The sequence below is a fragment of the Solanum dulcamara genome, chromosome 7 (genome assembly GCF_947179165.1).
Source record: "Solanum dulcamara chromosome 7, daSolDulc1.2, whole genome shotgun sequence".
In the NCBI taxonomy this organism is placed as follows: Eukaryota; Viridiplantae; Streptophyta; class Magnoliopsida; order Solanales; family Solanaceae; genus Solanum; species Solanum dulcamara.
Genome location: NC_077243.1, coordinates 5,662,989 through 5,680,652, shown reverse-complemented (window position 1 = coordinate 5,680,652; position 17,664 = coordinate 5,662,989). Strand labels below are relative to the sequence as shown.

General features: G+C 39.7%; 1 protein-coding gene across 12 annotated transcripts in view; it reads right to left on the bottom strand.

Moving 5' to 3' along the window:
• Positions 1-17,664, bottom strand: part of LOC129894249 (uncharacterized) — a 35,795-nt gene that overhangs the window by 16,321 nt on the left and 1,810 nt on the right. For 6 of the 12 annotated variants that reach the window (XR_008767642.1, XR_008767643.1, XM_055969847.1 and 3 more), the window contains 2 exons: positions 14,271-14,563; positions 12,398-14,197 (listed from right to left, as the gene is read on the bottom strand). The exons of 1 other annotated variant lie outside the window; for it this stretch is intronic. The gene's annotated coding sequence lies outside the window, so the exon portion shown is untranslated. Of the gene's footprint in view, positions 1-1,550; positions 2,019-12,397; positions 14,198-14,270; positions 14,564-17,664 lie in introns of all 12 variants that reach the window. 5 more of the 12 variants (XM_055969849.1, XM_055969850.1, XM_055969844.1 and 2 more) reach the window with 4 other exon arrangements.

The following is a 17,664-nucleotide window of genomic DNA, read 5'->3' as shown; positions in this document are numbered from 1 at the left end:
AAGGCACACTGAATCTCAGCTGGGGCAATCTTTCAAGGACATGCAACTGCTGAGGCACCCACATATAAGTTCTCCTAAGACAGAAATTGACCAAGACAAAACTCTAAGCCCAGAAGCCAATGAAACTATACTGACCAACAAGATAGCACTAGTCACAAGCAATTACTCATCTCATTCATGAGCGTTTTGCTCTTTAAGGTTGACAGTTTGCAGTTCAGTTCTTTTCTTGTCCTAGTACACAAATAACTAAATGAAAATGTAGAAAAGGGAAAAGTAATACTTTAACTTGTGGCAAGGACAGAGCATACATTATATTACCAGAAATAAATGACCAATAAGAGATAAAATACCAGCAAAGTTACACCCATGTGGTTGGTTTCCATCCCTCTTTCCTTTATAAAAATTATGAATGTATAACACAATTGGAGGGAGGTATACCTTAAACTGTTCAAAAAATGTTGAAACATCTGAACAATCACAGAATCTAACTTGAGATCCAACATCAGCACGCACGTTCGATACTATCAAGAACTTCAATAGGTTAGACAGCCTTGGAATAACAGCGACCATCTAAGCAGGACAACTTCCCAAACTCCAACACTGCAAGCTCAAAAAAGTCTTGTCCGCCAATTGAGCAAGAAACCAAACTATGAGTATATATAAATATTATTCTTGCATCCAAAAAAATCATATATGCATAACTACTACAGAATCTGAACCATCAATTAAAAAGCACAACAACTTAGGTAGAAGATAAGTTGCGCGGACTCTTTACTTTTGATGCCGCACCAATGTCGGATTCTCCTAAAATACACAACTTTTGGAGAATCCGACACGCATCTGCTGACACTTTAGAAGAGTCCGAGCAACATAGGGTAGAAGAAAGACTGGCAATCGATCTTTATTCCAATTTGAGCAAAGAAGGCTGTATGAGTTGTACTTGCCTCAAGTCTGCTACCATCATATGGTTGATCTGGAGCTGTAATTATCATGATCTTATTGACGGAAGATGCAACTGACACCTTCACAACATCCTGACACAGATGTGAAGGTGTCAGTCGTATCTTGCATCAGTGAGATCATGAGAATTACAGCGCCAGATCAACCATATGATAGCAGAATTAAGGCAAGTACAACTCATGCTGCTAGCTTTACCCAAATTGAAAGTCAGATTGGTTGCCAGTCTTCCTTCTAGCAAAGCTGTTTTGCTTTGGAATTGATGGTTCAGATTCGGGAGTAGTTATGCATCTATGATTTTCTTGGATACATGAATAACATTTATACATACTCATTGATTGGTTTCTTGCTCAATTTGAGGACATAGACTTTTTTGAGCTTGCAGTGTTGGAGATTGAGAAATCGCCTTGCTTGGATGGTCGCTGTTATTCAAAGGTTGTCTCAATTATTGAAGTTCTTGCAAAGTACCGAACATGCGTGCTGATGTTGGATCTCAACTTAGATGCTGTGATTCTTCAGATGTTTCAACTTTTTTTAAATAGTATAAGGTATACCTCCATTCATGAGACTGATTGAAGCTGTTGAAACTGTACCTAGTAGTTGATTGGTGCCGGCATTCAGACATAGTTTCTCCCATACCTCCTGGTCTTTCGGCCTTTACTTCCTTTCCTTTATACTTTCCAAGTCTACCAATCTTTCTTTTAAGTTCGAGAAATCCATCTGGAGCCAACCCTTTGGGCCAACCGCAACCTTTGGAACTTGGGGATGATGGGCCCGCTCCTCTACCCTTCTCCACTTAAATACCTGATTGAGTTTGCCTGGTGAAAGGCTCGAAATTGTGACCTAATACATAAGTCCATCAACCTGTGCCTATTGAGCTAATCCCTGAAGGCTTAACCATAACAATCTGATCTACAACTACCAACATCTCAGCCTTCTTCATGTTGCCAAAACAGAGAAGAGGAAAAGCGACACTACAAATCACTGCCGTCCTTTTCCATGTTTCCATCCCCATTTTACTGGCTCTACATGTTCTGAATTGGACATAATCAATTGATCACCTTCAAAGCCCAAAACAATTCAAAATAGAACAATTTATATTCCCAAAAAAGGCACACTGAATCTCAGCTGGGGCAATCTTTCAAGGACATGCAACTGCTGAGGCACCCACATATAAGTTCTCCTAAGACAGAAATTGACCAAGACAAAACTCTAGGCGCAACAACCAACGAAACTATACTGAACAGCAAGATAGCACTAGTCACAAGCAATTACTCATCTCATTCATGAGCGTTTTGCTCTTTAAGGTTGACAGTTTGCAGTTCAGTTCTTTTCTTGTCCTAGTACACAAATAACTAAATGAAAATGTAGAAAAGGGAAAAGTAATACTTTAACTTGTGGCAAGGACAGAGCATACATTATATTACCAGAAATAAATGACCAATAAGAGATAAAATACCAGCAAAGTTACACCCATGTGGTTGGTTTCCATCCCTCTTTCCTTTATAAAAATTATGAATGTATAACACAATTGGAGGGAGGTATACCTTAAACTGTTCATAAAATGTTGAAACATCTGAACAATCACAGAATCTAACTTGAGATCCAACATCAGCACGCACGTTCGATACTTGCAAGAACTTCAATAGGTTAGCAGCCTTTGAATAACAGAGACCATCTAAGAAGGACAACTTCCCAAACTCCAACACTGCAAGCTCAAAAAAGTCTTGTCCGCCAATTGAGCAAGAAACCAAACTATGAGTATATATAAATATTATTCTTGCATCCAAGAAAATCATATATGCATAACTACTACAGAATCTAAACCATCAATTAAAAAGCTAAACAACTTAGGTAGAAGAGAGACTGGCAATCGATATTTATTCCAATTTGAGCAAAGAAGGCTGTACGAGTTGTACTTGCCTCAAGTCTGCTATCATCATATGGTTGAACTGGAGCTGCATTTCTCATGATCTCACTGACGGAAGATGCATCTGACACCTTCACGACATCCTGACATAGATGTAAAGGTGTCAGTTGCATCTTGCATCAGTGAGGTCATGAGAATTACAGCTCCAGATCAACCATATGATGATAGCAGAATTAAGGCAAGTACAACTCATGCAGCTTTCTTTACCCAAATTGGAAGCCAGACTGGTTGCCAGTCTTTCTTGTAGCGAAGCTTTTTTGCTTTGTAATTGATGGTTCAGATTCTGTAGTAGTTATGCATCTATGATTTTCTTGGATACATGAATAACATTTATACATACTCATTGTTTGGTTTCTTGTTCAATTTGAGGACAGGACTTTTTTGAGCTTGCAGTGTTGGAGTTTGGGAAGTTGTCTTGCTTGGATGGTCGCTGTTATTCAAAGGTTGTCTCAACTATTGAAGTTCTTGCAAAGTACCGAACGTGCGTGCTGATGTTGGATCTCAAGTCAGATGCTGTGATTGTTCAGATATTTCAACATTTTTTGAATAGTATAAGGTATACCTCCATTCATGAGACCGATTGAAGCTGCTGAAACTGTACCTAATAGTTGATTGGTGCCGGCAATCAGACATATTTTCTCCCATACCTCCTGGTCTTTCGGCCTTTACTTCCTTTCCTTTTTACTTTTCAAGTCTACCAATCTTTCTTTTAAGTTCGAGAAATCCATCTGGAGCCAACCCTTTGGGCCAACCGCAACCTTTGGAACTTGGGGATGATGGGCCCGCTCCTCTACCCTTCTCCACTTAAATACCTGATTGAGTTTGCCTGGTGAAAGGCTCGAAATTGTGACCTAATACATAAGTCCATCAACCTGTGCCTATTGAGCTAATCCCTGAAGGCTTAACCATAACAATCTGATCTACAACTACCAACATCTCAGCCTTCTTCATGTTGCCAAAACAGAGAAGAGGAAAAGCGACACTACAAATCACTGCCGTCCTTTTCCATGTTTCCATCCCCATTTTACTGGCTCTACATGTTCCGAATTGGACATAATCAATTGATCACCTTCAAAGCCCAAAACAATTCAAAATAGAACAATTTATATTCCCAAAAAAGGCACACTGAATCTCAGCTGGGGCAATCTTTCAAGGACATGCAACTGCTGAGGCACCCACATATAAGTTCTCCTAAGACAGAAATTGACCAAGACAAAACTCTAGGCGCAACAACCAACGAAACTATACTGAACAGCAAGATAGCACTAGTCACAAGCAATTACTCATCTCATTCATGAGCGTTTTGCTCTTTAAGGTTGACAGTTTGCAGTTCAGTTCTTTTCTTGTCCTAGTACACAAATAACTAAATGAAAATGTAGAAAAGGGAAAAGTAATACCTTAACTTGTGGCAAGGACAGAGCATACATTATATTACCAGAAATAAATGACCAATAAGAGATAAAATACCAGCAAAGTTACACCCATGTGGTTGGTTTCCATCCCTCTTTCCTTTATAAAAATTATGAATGTATAACACAATTGGAGGGAGGTATACCTTAAACTGTTCAAAAAATGTTGAAACATCTGAACAATCACAGAATCTAACTTGAGATCCAACATCAGCACGCACGTTCGATACTATCAAGAACTTCAATAGGTTAGACAGCCTTGGAATAACAGCGACCATCTAAGCAGGACAACTTCCCAAACTCCAACACTGCAAGCTCAAAAAAGTCTTGTCCGCCAATTGAGCAAGAAACCAAACTATGAGTATATATAAATATTATTCTTGCATCCAAGAAAATCATATATGCATAACTACTACAAAATCTAAACCATCAATTAAAAAGCTAAACAACTTAGGTAGAAGAGAGACTGGCAATCGATATTTATTCCAATTTGAGCAAAGAAGGCTGTACGAGTTGTACTTGCCTCAAGTCTGCTATCATCATATGGTTGAACTGGAGCTGCATTTCTCATGATCTCACTGACGGAAGATGCATCTGACACCTTCACGACATCCTGACATAGATGTAAAGGTGTCAGTTGCATCTTGCATCAGTGAGGTCATGAGAATTACAGCTCCAGATCAACCATATGATGATAGCAGAATTAAGGCAAGTACAACTCATGCAGCTTTCTTTACCCAAATTGGAAGCCAGACTGGTTGCCAGTCTTTCTTGTAGCGAAGCTTTTTTGCTTTGTAATTGATGGTTCAGATTCTGTAGTAGTTATGCATCTATGATTTTCTTGGATACATGAATAACATTTATACATACTCATTGTTTGGTTTCTTGTTCAATTTGAGGACAGGACTTTTTTGAGCTTGCAGTGTTGGAGTTTGGGAAGTTGTCTTGCTTGGATGGTCGCTGTTATTCAAAGGTTGTCTCAACTATTGAAGTTCTTGCAAAGTACCGAACGTGCGTGCTGATGTTGGATCTCAAGTCAGATGTTGTGATTGTTCAGATGTTTCAACATTTTTTGAATAGTATAAGGTATACCTCCATTCATGAGACCGATTGAAGCTGCTGAAACTGTACCTAATAGTTGATTGGTGCCGGCAATCAGACATATTTTCTCCCATACCTCCTGGTCTTTCGGCCTTTACTTCCTTTCCTTTTTACTTTTCAAGTCTACCAATCTTTCTTTTAAGTTCGAGAAATCCATCTGGAGCCAACCCTTTGGGCCAACCGCAACCTTTGGAACTTGGGGATGATGGGCCCGCTCCTCTACCCTTCTCCACTTAAATACCTGATTGAGTTTGCCTGGTGAAAGGCTCGAAATTGTGACCTAATACATAAGTCCATCAACCTGTGCCTATTGAGCTAATCCCTGAAGGCTTAACCATAACAATCTGATCTACAACTACCAACATCTCAACCTTCTTCATGTTGCCAAAACAGAGAAGAGGAAAAGCGACACTACAAATCACTGCCGTCCTTTTCCATGTTTCCATCCCCATTTTACTGGCTCTACATGTTCCGAATTGGACATAATCAATTGATCACCTTCAAAGCCCAAAACAATTCAAAATAGAACAATTTATATTCCCAAAAAAGGCACACTGAATCTCAGCTGGGGCAATCTTTCAAGGACATGCAACTGCTGAGGCACCCACATATAAGTTCTCCTAAGACAGAAATTGACCAAGACAAAACTCTAGGCGCAACAACCAACGAAACTATACTGAACAGCAAGATAGCACTAGTCACAAGCAATTACTCATCTCATTCATGAGCGTTTTGCTCTTTAAGGTTGACAGTTTGCAGTTCAGTTCTTTTCTTGTCCTAGTACACAAATAACTAAATGAAAATGTAGAAAAGGGAAAAGTAATACTTTAACTTGTGGCAAGGACAGAGCATACATTATATTACCAGAAATAAATGACCAATAAGAGATAAAATACCAGCAAAGTTACACCCATGTGGTTGGTTTCCATCCCTCTTTCCTTTATAAAAATTATGAATGTATAACACAATTGGAGGGAGGTATACCTTAAACTGTTCAAAAAATGTTGAAACATCTGAACAATCACAGAATCTAACTTGAGATCCAACATCAGCACGCACGTTCGATACTATCAAGAACTTCAATAGGTTAGACAGCCTTGGAATAACAGCGACCATCTAAGCAGGACAACTTCCCAAACTCCAACACTGCAAGCTCAAAAAAGTCTTGTCCGCCAATTGAGCAAGAAACCAAACTATGAGTATATATAAATATTATTCTTGCATCCAAGAAAATCATATATGCATAACTACTACAAAATCTAAACCATCAATTAAAAAGCTAAACAACTTAGGTAGAAGAGAGACTGGCAATCGATATTTATTCCAATTTGAGCAAAGAAGGCTGTACGAGTTGTACTTGCCTCAAGTCTGCTATCATCATATGGTTGAACTGGAGCTGCATTTCTCATGATCTCACTGACGGAAGATGCATCTGACACCTTCACGACATCCTGACATAGATGTAAAGGTGTCAGTTGCATCTTGCATCAGTGAGGTCATGAGAATTACAGCTCCAGATCAACCATATGATGATAGCAGAATTAAGGCAAGTACAACTCATGCAGCTTTCTTTACCCAAATTGGAAGCCAGACTGGTTGCCAGTCTTTCTTGTAGCGAAGCTTTTTTGCTTTGTAATTGATGGTTCAGATTCTGTAGTAGTTATGCATCTATGATTTTCTTGGATACATGAATAACATTTATACATACTCATTGTTTGGTTTCTTGTTCAATTTGAGGACAGGACTTTTTTGAGCTTGCAGTGTTGGAGTTTGGGAAGTTGTCTTGCTTGGATGGTCGCTGTTATTCAAAGGTTGTCTCAACTATTGAAGTTCTTGCAAAGTACCGAACGTGCGTGCTGATGTTGGATCTCAAGTCAGATGTTGTGATTGTTCAGATGTTTCAACATTTTTTGAATAGTATAAGGTATACCTCCATTCATGAGACCGATTGAAGCTGCTGAAACTGTACCTAATAGTTGATTGGTGCCGGCAATCAGACATATTTTCTCCCATACCTCCTGGTCTTTCGGCCTTTACTTCCTTTCCTTTTTACTTTTCAAGTCTACCAATCTTTCTTTTAAGTTCGAGAAATCCATCTGGAGCCAACCCTTTGGGCCAACCGCAACCTTTGGAACTTGGGGATGATGGGCCCGCTCCTCTACCCTTCTCCACTTAAATACCTGATTGAGTTTGCCTGGTGAAAGGCTCGAAATTGTGACCTAATACATAAGTCCATCAACTTGTGCCTATTGAGCTAATCCCTGAAGGCTTAACCATAACAATCTGATCTACAACTACCAACATCTCAGCCTTCTTCATGTTGCCAAAACAGAGAAGAGGAAAAGCGACACTACAAATCACTGCCGTCCTTTTCCATGTTTCCATCCCCATTTTACTGGCTCTACATGTTCCGAATTGGACATAATCAATTGATCACCTTCAAAGCCCAAAACAATTCAAAATAGAACAATTTATATTCCCAAAAAAGGCACACTGAATCTCAGCTGGGGCAATCTTTCAAGGACATGCAACTGCTGAGGCACCCACATATAAGTTCTCCTAAGACAGAAATTGACCAAGACAAAACTCTAGGCGCAACAACCAACGAAACTACACTGAACAGCAAGATAGCACTAGTCACAAGCAATTACTCATCTCATTCATGAGCGTTTTGCTCTTTAAGGTTGACAGTTTGCAGTTCAGTTCTTTTCTTGTCCTAGTACACAAATAACTAAATGAAAATGTAGAAAAGGGAAAAGTAATACCTTAACTTGTGGCAAGGACAGAGCATACATTATATTACCAGAAATAAATGACCAATAAGAGATAAAATACCAGCAAAGTTACACCCATGTGGTTGGTTTCCATCCCTCTTTCCTTTATAAAAATTATGAATGTATAACACAATTGGAGGGAGGTATACCTTAAACTGTTCAAAAAATGTTGAAACATCTGAACAATCACAGAATCTAACTTGAGATCCAACATCAGCACGCACGTTCGATACTATCAAGAACTTCAATAGGTTAGACAGCCTTGGAATAACAGCGACCATCTAAGCAGGACAACTTCCCAAACTCCAACACTGCAAGCTCAAAAAAGTCTTGTCCGCCAATTGAGCAAGAAACCAAACTATGAGTATATATAAATATTATTCTTGCATCCAAGAAAATCATATATGCATAACTACTACAAAATCTAAACCATCAATTAAAAAGCTAAACAACTTAGGTAGAAGAGAGACTGGCAATCGATATTTATTCCAATTTGAGCAAAGAAGGCTGTACGAGTTGTACTTGCCTCAAGTCTGCTATCATCATATGGTTGAACTGGAGCTGCATTTCTCATGATCTCACTGACGGAAGATGCATCTGACACCTTCACGACATCCTGACATAGATGTAAAGGTGTCAGTTGCATCTTGCATCAGTGAGGTCATGAGAATTACAGCTCCAGATCAACCATATGATGATAGCAGAATTAAGGCAAGTACAACTCATGCAGCTTTCTTTACCCAAATTGGAAGCCAGACTGGTTGCCAGTCTTTCTTGTAGCGAAGCTTTTTTGCTTTGTAATTGATGGTTCAGATTCTGTAGTAGTTATGCATCTATGATTTTCTTGGATACATGAATAACATTTATACATACTCATTGTTTGGTTTCTTGTTCAATTTGAGGACAGGACTTTTTTGAGCTTGCAGTGTTGGAGTTTGGGAAGTTGTCTTGCTTGGATGGTCGCTGTTATTCAAAGGTTGTCTCAACTATTGAAGTTCTTGCAAAGTACCGAACGTGCGTGCTGATGTTGGATCTCAAGTCAGATGTTGTGATTGTTCAGATGTTTCAACATTTTTTGAATAGTATAAGGTATACCTCCATTCATGAGACCGATTGAAGCTGCTGAAACTGTACCTAATAGTTGATTGGTGCCGGCAATCAGACATATTTTCTCCCATACCTCCTGGTCTTTCGGCCTTTACTTCCTTTCCTTTTTACTTTTCAAGTCTACCAATCTTTCTTTTAAGTTCGAGAAATCCATCTGGAGCCAACCCTTTGGGCCAACCGCAACCTTTGGAACTTGGGGATGATGGGCCCGCTCCTCTACCCTTCTCCACTTAAATACCTGATTGAGTTTGCCTGGTGAAAGGCTCGAAATTGTGACCTAATACATAAGTCCATCAACCTGTGCCTATTGAGCTAATCCCTGAAGGCTTAACCATAACAATCTGATCTACAACTACCAACATCTCAACCTTCTTCATGTTGCCAAAACAGAGAAGAGGAAAAGCGACACTACAAATCACTGCCGTCCTTTTCCATGTTTCCATCCCCATTTTACTGGCTCTACATGTTCCGAATTGGACATAATCAATTGATCACCTTCAAAGCCCAAAACAATTCAAAATAGAACAATTTATATTCCCAAAAAAGGCACACTGAATCTCAGCTGGGGCAATCTTTCAAGGACATGCAACTGCTGAGGCACCCACATATAAGTTCTCCTAAGACAGAAATTGACCAAGACAAAACTCTAGGCGCAACAACCAACGAAACTATACTGAACAGCAAGATAGCACTAGTCACAAGCAATTACTCATCTCATTCATGAGCGTTTTGCTCTTTAAGGTTGACAGTTTGCAGTTCAGTTCTTTTCTTGTCCTAGTACACAAATAACTAAATGAAAATGTAGAAAAGGGAAAAGTAATACTTTAACTTGTGGCAAGGACAGAGCATACATTATATTACCAGAAATAAATGACCAATAAGAGATAAAATACCAGCAAAGTTACACCCATGTGGTTGGTTTCCATCCCTCTTTCCTTTATAAAAATTATGAATGTATAACACAATTGGAGGGAGGTATACCTTAAACTGTTCAAAAAATGTTGAAACATCTGAACAATCACAGAATCTAACTTGAGATCCAACATCAGCACGCACGTTCGATACTATCAAGAACTTCAATAGGTTAGACAGCCTTGGAATAACAGCGACCATCTAAGCAGGACAACTTCCCAAACTCCAACACTGCAAGCTCAAAAAAGTCTTGTCCGCCAATTGAGCAAGAAACCAAACTATGAGTATATATAAATATTATTCTTGCATCCAAGAAAATCATATATGCATAACTACTACAAAATCTAAACCATCAATTAAAAAGCTAAACAACTTAGGTAGAAGAGAGACTGGCAATCGATATTTATTCCAATTTGAGCAAAGAAGGCTGTACGAGTTGTACTTGCCTCAAGTCTGCTATCATCATATGGTTGAACTGGAGCTGCATTTCTCATGATCTCACTGACGGAAGATGCATCTGACACCTTCACGACATCCTGACATAGATGTAAAGGTGTCAGTTGCATCTTGCATCAGTGAGGTCATGAGAATTACAGCTCCAGATCAACCATATGATGATAGCAGAATTAAGGCAAGTACAACTCATGCAGCTTTCTTTACCCAAATTGGAAGCCAGACTGGTTGCCAGTCTTTCTTGTAGCGAAGCTTTTTTGCTTTGTAATTGATGGTTCAGATTCTGTAGTAGTTATGCATCTATGATTTTCTTGGATACATGAATAACATTTATACATACTCATTGTTTGGTTTCTTGTTCAATTTGAGGACAGGACTTTTTTGAGCTTGCAGTGTTGGAGTTTGGGAAGTTGTCTTGCTTGGATGGTCGCTGTTATTCAAAGGTTGTCTCAACTATTGAAGTTCTTGCAAAGTACCGAACGTGCGTGCTGATGTTGGATCTCAAGTCAGATGTTGTGATTGTTCAGATGTTTCAACATTTTTTGAATAGTATAAGGTATACCTCCATTCATGAGACCGATTGAAGCTGCTGAAACTGTACCTAATAGTTGATTGGTGCCGGCAATCAGACATATTTTCTCCCATACCTCCTGGTCTTTCGGCCTTTACTTCCTTTCCTTTTTACTTTTCAAGTCTACCAATCTTTCTTTTAAGTTCGAGAAATCCATCTGGAGCCAACCCTTTGGGCCAACCGCAACCTTTGGAACTTGGGGATGATGGGCCCGCTCCTCTACCCTTCTCCACTTAAATACCTGATTGAGTTTGCCTGGTGAAAGGCTCGAAATTGTGACCTAATACATAAGTCCATCAACTTGTGCCTATTGAGCTAATCCCTGAAGGCTTAACCATAACAATCTGATCTACAACTACCAACATCTCAGCCTTCTTCATGTTGCCAAAACAGAGAAGAGGAAAAGCGACACTACAAATCACTGCCGTCCTTTTCCATGTTTCCATCCCCATTTTACTGGCTCTACATGTTCCGAATTGGACATAATCAATTGATCACCTTCAAAGCCCAAAACAATTCAAAATAGAACAATTTATATTCCCAAAAAAGGCACACTGAATCTCAGCTGGGGCAATCTTTCAAGGACATGCAACTGCTGAGGCACCCACATATAAGTTCTCCTAAGACAGAAATTGACCAAGACAAAACTCTAAGACCAGAAGCCAATGAAACTATACTGACCAACAAGATAGCACTAGTCACAAGCAATTACTCATCTCATTCATGAGCGTTTTGCTCTTTAAGGTTGACACAGAAGTTTTAATTACTAAAATTTCTTTAAAATCAAATAGACCTCTTATAGGAGATGATCTTTCACAAGGGGTGCTTATCAGAATCTCACCTGATACAAATCATGATCAATCTACCTTACATTGACAGAAAAGGATCATTTTTTACAAGGTAGGAATCAAACCCCCACTGATAAGTTGAATATCCAGGTAGTAAACCAATTAAACAACTAAAATTTTCCTAAAAACGGTAACCAAAAAAAGGAAACAAATTTCAAACCTGTTTAGGAAGCAACACACATTCACATAGAAGCTTTAATCGCAGTAAAGGGGGAAAAGCACAAAAATGTTTCAGAATCTCATAGAAAAATTGAGGCCCCTTGGTCGCTATGTACTTTTTATTTCATAGGTTTAAGCGGATAAACAGATGGAAAGAGAAAAGAAAAGGCTCTCACATCAAGTTTCTCCAGAAGCTCCTCTTTAGAAGAAGGGGGCGTCTGATGCAGCTCATTCCCAGCTTCAAAAAGTCCTCTGTTGTGTTCCTCCTCCTCAGACACAGAAGCACGAGCCGGGGCATCCATTTCCTTTTCTCATAGCACACAGAGAACAAGAAGAGCACTGCAAACCAAGCTTTTAAGTCTCTAAAACCTAGAAGAAATCAAAGACGAAAATGGAAGTACAGAAAGACCTAAAAGGTGACGCCAGTACAAAGGACAAGTAAGAGAGAGAGAGAGAGAAAGAAAAGAGGGGTTGTATGACGAATGTAACGCATGCAGCAGAGGCAGAACACATCTGTCAATGAGTCTTTCAAAACCCATTGACTACATCACCAACGTTTCAAAACAAAATTCACTTCTGAATTGTGTGTGAGTAGGACCGAGGTTGTCTTAACTGCGTAAATTTCAGGTTTGCCCTCTTAAAATTGGGTTTCAATTAAAGGAATTTGCTCCCGAGGGCATGCTAATAAATACTCTGCTTGCATTACTGTAATCTGTACCTATTTAATTCTTCTCTGCCCTTTTTTTGCACTTCCACTATGAACGAATACAACCAATAAGATGCTCTCAGTCTTAGACTTTATTCGTTTTTATTTTGAAATTAGGATAAGTAATGTTTATGGCTTTATGCTAGCAACAATATCAACATTAGGACTTATAATAGGAATAGTAATCAAAGAAGAAAATTAGATTTTGCACTATAATCTATCTCTGGGTATCAGAAATAGACATGCGTTTGCAGCAGGTCTTGCAATAGATTATGTAGTGGAATGCACTGTTAGTCCATGTCATCAGAACTATTATAGACTGGAAATAAAATCCTAGTATGTGAATAAAATATTTATTTCTAAAAAAAGAAGAAAGGAAAAACTGAGTAAATCAATTCTGTTGCCACCTAGAACCTAGGGGGTCCCACGCATTAAAAGGTCTAAAAGGGTTAAGGAACAAAGCCTCGGCTGCTGTTTAAAGACAAATTTAATTAGGCCAGTTTAACCAAAAACACTGATTTGAGTTTGGAATATGTATAAATCTGCAAAATTAAGTTAAAGTAGACACGCACATATAATAAACTTACTGATAAAGATGTCAAAGGTAATCAAACTAATGTCATTTCTCAAAGTACAGGGACAAGTAAGTAATGAATCAGTAATTAAAGCAATGTCAAATATCCAGATGTAAATATGGTGCAAGTTCAACGAATGTACTGTTTGATCTTAATCATTTATAGAAAAACACAAAGTTACCAATTAAAAAAAAAAAAAATTATCCGGATGCACAATAACCATCAGTAACATAGGGTGCCCGTCTTTGCTTCTGTCTGAACCTAATTAGGTACTTAAAAGGAGGTTCAGACAAAGAGAAACGGATATTGCCCCTCTCGGTTGACTGTACCAGTCGAAGGCCCAATAGTCCAGCCAAAAACTAATCCTAGTACAAGCACAGCTAGAATAGAGTGATTTTCACAGGTGATGTCTCACGCCAAAGTTCTCTTCCCATCCTGAAGCCTTCAAGGTTTTTGTTCAACAACATAAACGCTTGTTCACACTAGAAACTGCACAAGTAAAGCCCCATAAACTTCAACGAGGTCATCATACATGACATTGCTGAAAATCTTAATGAACATAGCTTGAGCTTTCTTATCTGCATTTAATTCTTTCTGAAGCATTGTAGATGCAACATGATGGCTGCATTTTACCATAACTCAAAGAAATCACACCAAGTTTAGTTCCTTCAGATCCTTGTAGAGTTTTAGCATTCCTAGTAGTTAAAAGCATACAACTTTCAAACAAAAGTATGAGGTGCATCCTCTTATGAAGCCAATGAAACTAACCAGATGATTTTGAATATTTCGCTTTATCAGCATATATCCAGGATTCTGCGCCCGAGATCTACTCCTCTATTAGTTTAAAGCTCAGAAGGTCATACTGTTGTAGTCACTTAACAGTATTACATATGACCTTGAGCCCTCGTGGATTTGGACTTGAATAGACAGTTGGCTGTAAGATCACTATATTTTGCAAACATGGCTTCAAACACAGGTGCAGTGCCATACAGTACGGGCCTTAATCTTGTAGCTACCTAGTGTAGACGTAGCATCCGAACGGTATCCGGTTCAGAGAATCCCTGACATATTATCCATCTGCAGATCAGCAAATTACTAGAAATGTCCTATACTGAACTATGAATGTAGTGAGATAAGTAAATAGGTTAGACCTAATAGGCAGAGAATGAGTGTTGATGGCAAGGACCTCTTTATATCAAATCTAGAATATACTGTACTTTGAGAAAGGTAGTTAACAACAACAACATACCCAGTGAAATCCCACAAGTAGGGTCTGGGGAGGGTGGGATGTACGCAGACTTTACCACTATCACGAGATAGTGAGATTGTTTCCGAAAGACCCTCGGCTCAAAAATCACAGTCCCCCGTAAAAGAGAAAAACAACATATATAGCATAATGGCACAAAAAACGAAAAGCGATGCAAATTTTACAGAACAAGAACAATACGATAGCAAAGTAATGCGATAATCAAAGACAATAATAACACAATTATAAAGGCATGCCTAGACCTACGACCACCCTAAATCGGCCCACGGCCAGACACCATTCTATCCCTACTAGCCTTCTACCCTAATCTGCGACCTCCACTCCTTTCTATCTAAGGTCATGTCCTCCGCATAAACCCCAAATCCAACCGTTCGCACCTCCTAACGGGAGCATCGACACCCCTCCTCTGCACATGCCCAAACCATCTCAATCTCGCTTCTCTCATCTATCTGCCTCAGATGTCACTCTCACCTTCTCCCGAATAACCTTATTCCTGATCTTATCACTCCTAGTGTGTCCACACATCCATCTCAGCATCCTCATCTCCACCACATGCATCTTCTGAACATGAGAGTTCTTTACTGGCCAGCAATCCACTCCAAATATCAACACTGGTCTAACCAACGTTCTGTAAAACTTACCTTTAAGTTTAGGTGGTACTTTCTTATCACATAGGACTGCAGAGGCAAGCCTCCATTTCATCCATGCTAGCCCAAGGCAGTACGTGACATCATCATCGATGTCCCCACTACTCTAGATGATAGATTCAAGATATTTAAAGCTTTCTGTCTTGGGGATAGGTTGAGTGGCAAGCCTCACTTCCATGCCCTCTTCCTCCATCGTAGCACTAAATTTGCACTCCAAGTATTCTGTTTTGGTCCTGCTCAATCTAAACCCTTTGGACTCCAGTGTTTGTCTCCAAACCTCCAACCTATTGTTAACTTTGTCCCGAGTCTCATCAATCAAAACTATGTCTTCCGCAAATAGCATACACCATGGAACCTCCTCCTAAATAGACCGTGTCAGCTCATCCATCACCAAGGCAAAAAAAAAGAACTCAACACAGATCCCTGATGTAGTCCCATCTCAACAGGAAAATACTCTGAGTCACCTCCCACCGTCCTAACCCGAGTCTTGACTCCAGCATACATGTCCTTTATCGCCCTAATATACACCATCGGAACAACTTTAGCCTCCAGACACCTCTAGAGAATATCCCTCGGAACTTTGTCATAAGTCTTTCCAAGGTCAATGAACACCATATGAAAATCCCTTTTTCTCTCTCTAAATTTCTCCACTAGTCTCCGCATAAGATGAATTGCTTCAGCAGTCGACCGCCCCGGCATGAATTCGAACTGGTTCTCTGAGATTAACACTCCTCTCCTCACCCTCATCTCCTCACTCTCATCTCCACTACTTTCTCCCAAATCTTCATAGTGTGGCTTAACAGTTTGATACCCCTGTAATTATTGCAGTTTTGGATATCACCCTTGTTCTTGTACAATGGAACCATAGTATTCACCTCCATTCATCGGGCATCTTAGCAGTCTTCAAAAAAACATTAAATAGATTAGTCAACCACTCCAAACCTGCCTTGTCAGTGCACTTCCAAAAGTCCATCGGAATCTCATCGGACCCGATCGCTCTCCCCCTCCTCATCCTGCTAATAGCACGTCTAACCTCCTCAACCCTAAAACACCTGCAGTATCCAAAGTCTCGAAGACTATGAGAGTATGCCAAATCACCTAGTACAATATCTCTGTCTCCTTTTTCATTTAAGAGTCTGTAGAAGTAAGCTTGCCACCTTTGCTTGACAGAGGTCTAATCCACTAACACTTCACCTTCCTCGTTCTTAATGCAATTTACTAGATCCAGGTTGCGGGCTTTTCTCTCTCTCTCTTTGGCGAACCTATACAATCGCTTATCCCCACTTTTTCCCCTAACTCGACATACATGCGTTCAAAAGCTATCGTCTTAGCACTAGTGACCTCGGACTTCGCTTCCGTCTTCGCTTTCTTATAGATATCTTTAAGCCTACTCGTCTCCTCCTCATCCACGCACTCCAACCACTCCGTATAGGCAACTTCTTGGGTTTCACTTTGCCTTGTACTTCTTCATTCCACCACCAATCTTCTTGACGACCACCAAATATTCCTCTCGATACTCCTAGAACCTCGATAGCTGCTTTTCTAATGCAACCAGCTGTCATGTCCCACATGTTGTTCACATCCACGCTACTACGCCAGGCCCCTAAACAAGTCAACTTCTCCCTCATCTCTCGAGAAAGGGCGGGAGTTAGGCCCCCCACCTAATCCTCGATCGGTCATAAAGGGTCTTCTTTCTCCTATCCCTCTTAACCTCCAAGTCCATCAACAAAAGCTTATGTTGGGTAGTAATATTTTCACTCGGAATAACCTTGTAATCCTTACAAAGGCCTCTATCACCTTTCCAGAGGAATAAATAGTCAATCTGAGTCCTAGCTACCGTGCTACTAAAGGTGACGAATTGATTATCCCTCTTCAGAAAACATGAGTTCGTAATAACCAACTCAAAATCTTTAGCAAATTCCAAAAGAGATACCCCACCACCATTTCTTTCCCCAAAACCAAAGCCTCCATGGACATCATCAAAACCATCAGAAGTTGTACCAATATGACCATTGAAATCTCCACCAATAAAAATCTTTTCAGTACTTGGTATACCTCTCACTACCTCATTCAAATCCTCCCAAAAGAGCCTTTTGACTTTTTCATCCAGGCCCACATGGGGTGCATACACACTAACAACGTTCACAATAAGCCTGCCTATAACATCATCCTATCACTGATCCTCTTTACCTCCACCACACACTCCCTAAGATTCACGTCGACTAGAATACCTACCCTAAGATCCACG